The sequence below is a fragment of the Eublepharis macularius genome, chromosome 9 (assembly GCF_028583425.1).
Source record: "Eublepharis macularius isolate TG4126 chromosome 9, MPM_Emac_v1.0, whole genome shotgun sequence".
Classification (NCBI taxonomy): domain Eukaryota; kingdom Metazoa; phylum Chordata; class Lepidosauria; order Squamata; family Eublepharidae; genus Eublepharis; species Eublepharis macularius.
The window spans coordinates 100,859,454-100,866,633 of record NC_072798.1 but is presented as its reverse complement, the minus strand read 5'-3'; positions in this window follow the sequence as shown (position 1 = coordinate 100,866,633).

The following is a 7,180-nucleotide window of genomic DNA, read 5'->3' as shown; positions in this document are numbered from 1 at the left end:
AAGGTCATATTGATAAGGGAATAGGATTGTAATCTAGTGCAGTTGTCTACTATGTGTATCAACTTGCTCTTACTGCACTTTCTTGTGCCTTTGTATTCCAATACCTAATTTTTTTGTTGTTTGTGTAATTTCCTAATTTCTGTAATTGTAGTCCTATTGCATTGTTATTGTCTTCTGCTGTCTCATTGAATTGTTTTCTAGATTTTATAAATGAAATAAATAGTTAATACATTTTTTAATGGACTTCAATTGTATCTTGAGGTCAGGATAGAATCTACTGAACTAGTTGTTCAAGGCCACAGGGCACAAGCTACAGGCTAAGAGTCAAAGGACAAGAGCCCTTTGGCTCATGCCACCTGGCCACGACGAAAAGATATACCTGGGACAGGAAGAGTAAATGACAGCAAAGCTAAAGTTGGTAACAGTGATGTTCCTTCCAATCTGCCTTTCCTGCTCATTAATTGCTGATCAAAATCTTCACAGTGATGACAAATTGAAAATGTGCTAATATGCAGAGATTCTCTTAACTAAACCAGGCTAAGTGTCTTTTAAGGCAGGTTATGAGACACCTATAGTGGCCCTTCCTTAAGATATGCCTCTGCAGAGACCACTTCGATCCACTAAACACATCTGAACAGAGATATCCAGTTCTTCATTTGTTTCTATTTTTGTTCACAATAGTAGCAAAGATAATAAATAGTGTTCTTAGAGCGTCTCCCAGATGGTTGATGGCTCTGACATCACTGCAGATTCCCTGCAAGTTGATCAAAGAAAGAGAGAGCTTCCTGTTGCCTTCTGTAACCATCAATTTTTCACTCGTGTGCACACAGCCAAGCAGGAAAAAGGATATCCTATTTTTAGAAGCAACCTTGAGCATCCTTAGCAGCAGGCATCTCTATCAGCAAACAATGCTTGGTTCTGATTTTTCTTCACTTGCTGTTCTGCTGCTTTTCATGCTCAAAAAACACTTCTAAACTGCTTCAGGTGCCAGAATTTGTGCAACAGGGAAGCAAAAAATATCTGGATAAAACCTGGTCTCATTGAGCTAATGTTTTTTAAAGAGGATATACAAAGATGTCAGGAAACTAAAATCAAGAGTAAGCATTTCCAGAAAGGTTAAATCACAGCTGAACGTTATCATTCAAAGCCAATCCCTGGCAACCATAAAGTTATCTCCAGTGAAACAATTTAATTTGACTTTCTTTTTCCCTGTATGATCAGAAACATGATAGTAGTCACTACGCTCCATTTCCTCTTGCAAGAGAGTGTGCTGGAGATTTGCTGCATTTTAATATATTGGGTCATTTTAAAAAATACACATCTTGAAAGCAGGCACAAGCAAACATCCAGACAGAAGACACTATTCCATTAAGCAAATCCAGGTCCCCAAAAGCGAGCAACGAAGCATAGGAGGTGTCCCAGCTTGCTGCAAAACTCTGACTTCTGCATCTTTCATTGGTAACTTTTTTTACTGCCAAACTGTTTCTAGCCCCCACCCAAGGAGGCAGTATGTGCTAATAACTACATGTCGCTGGAAATAAAGTCATCCTCACTCAGTTTAAAGAAATGTTCTTGCCTCCCCTTGAAGATATATATGGTGGCAGAGAGTGCCCTCAAGTCAAAGCTGATTAATGGCAACCCCTACTGGGGTTTCTAAGGCAAGAAATTAACAGAGGTGGTTTGCCATTGCCTGCCTCTGCATCCCAGGTCTTTGTTGGAGGTCTCCCATCCAATTTCTAACCAAGGCCAACCCTGCTTAGCTTTTGAGATCTGATGAGATTAGACTCACCTGGGCTATCCAGGTCAAGATGTGTGTGTGTGTGTATGCCATCTATGCTACATATCTGCACATATATATGTGCCAGTGTATCTGAAGAAGGGAGCTTTGACTCTTGAAAACTTATACCCTGAAAATTTTGTTGGTCTTGAAGGTGCCAAATCCTGCTGAAGGTGTTGGTCTTGAAGGTGCCAAGCACCTTGACGGTGTTGGTCTTGAAGGTGCCAAGCACTCAAATCCTGCTGATCTTCATACTAAAATAATTATTTACTGAAAATAAATCTGCAGTGCAATCGTTGAAAGTAGGACAACATTGGCAAAGTGCATATATCCTAATCACACAATATGTGAATAGTATTAATTATCAGAGGTAATGAAAATCACAAGCCAAAAAAAAAAATGAAAATAACTGTTCACTAGTTTTACTTCTGACTTTCCCAAATGAAGTCACTGTAAGAGTAGGAAAATGAAATGAATGCAGACAGGGATTTTTTTAAAAATGCTGGCGGCTGGCTGGAGCTCTCCAGTTGGCTGCTACTTGACAGCCATTTTAGGAATTAGTAGAAAGAACTTAAGTGTGATTGTACAGAGAGTTACCTACTTTGAGAGTCCACAAAATTGCCACCCCCCCCCAATTCTATCTGCATTAAAAATGTAGGAGTTCTTTAGAGGGATGACTGTGTTCCATGTGACTTGGGTGCCATTAAATGCAAAAGCAGCTGCCTTAGAAATTCCAATTTGTCCCCTCTCCCCTTCCCATTGAAAAGAATGGCAACAAAAAACAGGAGAACAGGAAAAAACTAATTTCAACCTTGATCCAGCAATGCCCCCCGCAAATACACAATCACATTAAATATTTCATTCAACAGTCCTAGATCCAAAACCGCAATGAAAATTTGCAAGATACCCTCCTCTAATTATCATCAGTATTTCTATATTTAAACCATGCCATAAAGGATACGATCAACAGAGAAGCAAAATGGAGCTAGGGACAAATTAGAAGGAGAATTTCTCTACAAACATGGAGGTCCCAGGGTTGCTGAAAAATCTGAAATCTTACATTGGGATTTAAAAAACTCAAATAATAGCAACATCTGCAGCTTTAAGTAAAGAATGCTGTCAGTTGCCATTTTGGAGGCTGCAAAGCAACCACAACAATCTATATATCTATAAAGAAAAGTGTCCTGACTGACTCATCAATGCCCAGTGCAAACCTCTGGACCTAGAAACATGAAATTTGAGAACATTCCTTTCATGATGTAAACACCCACTAAGAAGGAATTTTAAGGAATTTGCCTCCTTAGGGGGTAAAAAGGGATAAAATGTGTATTCCCAAATGGATTTAGCTTCCCTCTGTGGCTGGCAGGCTACTGCCTGCTTGCGCCCCTGCCCACTGCCAGCCCAGCCACTCTTCCCTGACTGGGCCAGCCTTTCAAGGTCATTTGCATATGCAGGCTGATTGGAACTCACAATCCACACCTCATCCCCCCCCCCCCCGAGACAGTAGGAATACAGAGTTCATTTGTGTATGTGGCCTGATTGGTCCTCACCCCCACCCATTCTAAACAGTATGTGGTTGCTATTGGGAGTCATTGAATGTGTCTGGAGGAAAAATGCTCCTCCCAGTCATCCCCTCAAAGTTCACTAGGTTGCCAATCTCCCTGTGGGGCCTGGCTTTCCTCCCATGAACCTGCTGAAGTGCCCACCACACCACCCTCCCTCAGTCCAACTCCACCTCACACCTCTTGCAGCCATCACCTCTTACTGCTGCCAAAAAGCCACCTGGCAGACATCATATAAGATACACTGATGCTAAAGGAGGAAGCAACTTAGAGATGTGGCAAAGAAATATGCACATCATACTCCTGTGGTGTACCAAGCAGCAGTGACCAAGTACCAGCAAGATCACCTCAAGGTGTACAGAGCGGCAGTCTCTCTAGAAGCAATCGTGCAAAACAAGTAGAGAGGTGCTCACTTCCATGGAAGGTCACATGGCATATGATCCATTGCTACCTTCAAGCTGCCTCTTAACCTCATCCATGCAAAAACACCCCTGTTCAGCATCTCAAAACAAAGCAACATGGCTGAAGTGCTGCGGAACTGTAAGCTCATTGTTTGGGAGGAAAGTGCCATGGCACACAAGGGGTGTTTTGAGGCACTGAGCATAACCCTAAAAAACATCAGGGGCAACAAGAGAGGGATGGAGGAGTCACTGGCTGATTCCGCACACGTTGGATAATGCACTTTCAATGCACTTTATCAATTGTTTGAGGTGGATTTTTTGTTCTGCACACAAAAAAATCCGTTCCAAATGATCTATAAAGAGGATTGGAAGTGCATTATCCAACGTGTGCGGGATCACTCACTGTGCTGCTGGCTGGAGACTTCTAGCAGGCTCTGCCAGTAGTCCCAAGAGGAACTCGAGCTGACAAGGTTACCGTGTGTGTCAAATCATTATATCTGTGGCCCGTCATCAGGAAACTTTCACTAAGAAAGAACATGAGGGTCCACTTGAGAGGTGAGGTGCCTGCTGGGGAATTCTCTGAACTCTTACTAAAAATAGGTGATGGAAAGTATCCTGAGTTCAAGGGAAAGGTGACCATCCCTGCAGGCCTGGGCACTGTAGTGATGACCCTAGACCTAATAGCCATGATATACCCCGATATCACCACTACCACGGAGAAGTCCATGGACTGACTGTGCAAGTGTGCCATTCTGAGCACTAAGAACGACAAGGCTGCCATCATTAATGAAACACTATTCAACTCCCTCAAAGGGGCAGAAATGGAGTACAGATCTGTGGAATCGGTGGTGCAAATGGATGACATGGCCCACTACCCCGTGGAGTTCCTCAACACGCTCGGTCCTCCTGGCTTTCCAGCCCGCAAGCTTCTCCTCAAAGTGGGGGCTCCAGTGATGCTGCTCTGGTACCTCAACCCACCCAAACTCTGCAATGGCAGCAGACAACGAGTGAAAGCCCTCCACAGGAACATCATCAACGTCACACTGTTCACTGGCAGTGCTCAGGGGGAGTCGGTGTTCATACCACACATACCATCAGGCAACCCCTTCAAGAGACTGCAGTTCCCCCTCAAGTTCTGCTTTGCTATAACAATCAACAAGTCCCAGGGGCAGACACTGAAGGTGGCAGGAATTGACTTGAGGGAGGACTACTTCTCTCACGGGCAGTTCTACGTGGCCTGCTCTAGACTAAGTTCAATCAGAAGCCTGGTGATCCTAACAACTGAGGGGAAAACCACCAATGTGGTCTACAAAGAGTTCCTTCAGTAGAAAAAAAAACCAGTTGTATGTATTTTTCACTTTATTTATTGCACTACAATCTTTTCCTTTTAAAATCTCTTCAATAAATGTTACATTTCGAAGTTCACTTAATCGGTTTTCGGCATCAACATTCTTCGCTTTATTCAAACACCTTTGTGAAGCTCAGGTACTATGCTTTTATATTACAAAACCAACTTTAAAAAAACCCACAAATCAAAAAATGTTACATACCCATAAGTATTATAACTGGATTTAAAGTAGTTAAATACCATAGCGAAGCATGGGTATCAAGCTAGTATCAATATACATAATTCTCAACATATCCCATATGTGGATACTTAAATCCAGATATTGGGTCCATGGACAGACAAGATAGATCTTTCTACAAACTTGAAAAAAGCCCAAGGTTTGCAGAAACACTTGAATTTTATATATTGAGGGGAGTTAAATCCATGCTGATATAGGCAGCACCTGTAGCTTTAAGGAATAAATGCTCTTGAGGCCCAACTGTTGCCACTGCTAAGCGACCACAATAGCATTGCCAACATTGAAGCCCTGGTTTCTGTCAGTAGAAGGCAGGGGACACAGCCTTTTCAAGGGCTGTTTTGACCTTTGAGGGAGGACTCATCTGGATCAGGCCCAGCAGTAACCACTAGGTGACATGCTACCATACAATTTGCATGACTCCCCAACAGCCAGTGTGGTGCAAGTCGGTGTGATGCAGTGGTTAGTTTCAGACACCCAGGATCCCCACTGTGCTGTGGGAGCTCACTAGGTGCCCTTGGACCAGTCATACTCTGTTCAACCTACTTCACAGTGATTTTGTGAGGATAAACTGTGAAGAGGAGAATGATGTAAGTTGCTTTGGGGAGAAAGCCAGGGCATATATTTATTAAATAAGTAATACAGCTGAAAATGAGGGGCTGTTAAAAAGGGAGGTTGGATGGTGCCTGGGAAGGAAAGAAGAAAAAGGGAGTCAGGTTATGGGGACTACCAGAAGAAATAAAAATAGTGTGGGGAGGGGGATACAGGGTGCCCCCCACAAGTCCTTGCAGGTTCCTCACTGTGAAACTGTGTCCAGCCCAGCCAGCACTATACAACTCTGCAACAGTATGGTGGTTTACCTCATGCAATTGGACCAGACTTTTCCTGGGGGGAGGGAGGCTGCCAGGGGGAGGGAAGGAAAACTGGAGGGTAGGGCAAGGCAGGTTGGCTGGTGATTGGGATAGAGAGAAGGAAACAGGAAAGGGAGATGGGCTATGGAACTTTTAAGAAAGGGAAAGTGGAAAAAACATACCCCACCACATTGCCTTTTAAGCCTTGTTTTCTGTAAAGCAAATCCCGAGAGAAGGAGCATATAAAGGCCAGAACAGTCCTGCAAAGGGCTCATTCATTCATTCAGTTTAGAGCTTGCCCTCCCCACAATCAGGGTCAGGGTGGGTTACAACCATGCAAATATTATACAACAAGATATAGATTTAGATTAAAAACAATCTACAATATAAAAACTACTTGCATACAGTTGAAGGCATCTACTAACAAATCCAGGTGAATGGCTGTAGAGAAACCGAACAGTACAGATTGATAGATAAATCTGCCAAGAAGTCCAGGGTAAAAGCCACAAAAGTGGACAAACCACAACTAAGGGATATAGCCTGTCAGAGTGTCAGTTTGCTAGTCAGTTCTCAAGCCAGAGTTACGCCATGTTCTTGTGTTATAATCTGTAGTTGTTTAGTTCTCTCCCTCCAGGCCCAGGTGCTGCCCAAGCCGCATATATCCATGGAAGCGAAGAATTCTTATCACCCCGTTCCAGCCAACCTTGACGTCCTTGCCTTCCCAGGCCTTTTAGACAGGACTAAGGGGGGAGGCTGGGAATGGGTGTTTGAAGTGTTGTTACTTTCATTTTGTGTGTCATTCTCAACAAAGCTTTCGTTCAGTCAAGGCCTTTCTATTCCTTGGAGTATGGACACTGTATCCTGAGCATTGTCTTTCAATAAACCTTTTGGAATCAAGAAACTTTGTGCTTCTTGCAGAAGGGGGGAGACGAACTCTAGGTAACTGGGATTCCACAGTCTGACATAGCCAGTAAACAGTAATATAAAGAATATAAAGAATTTTAGT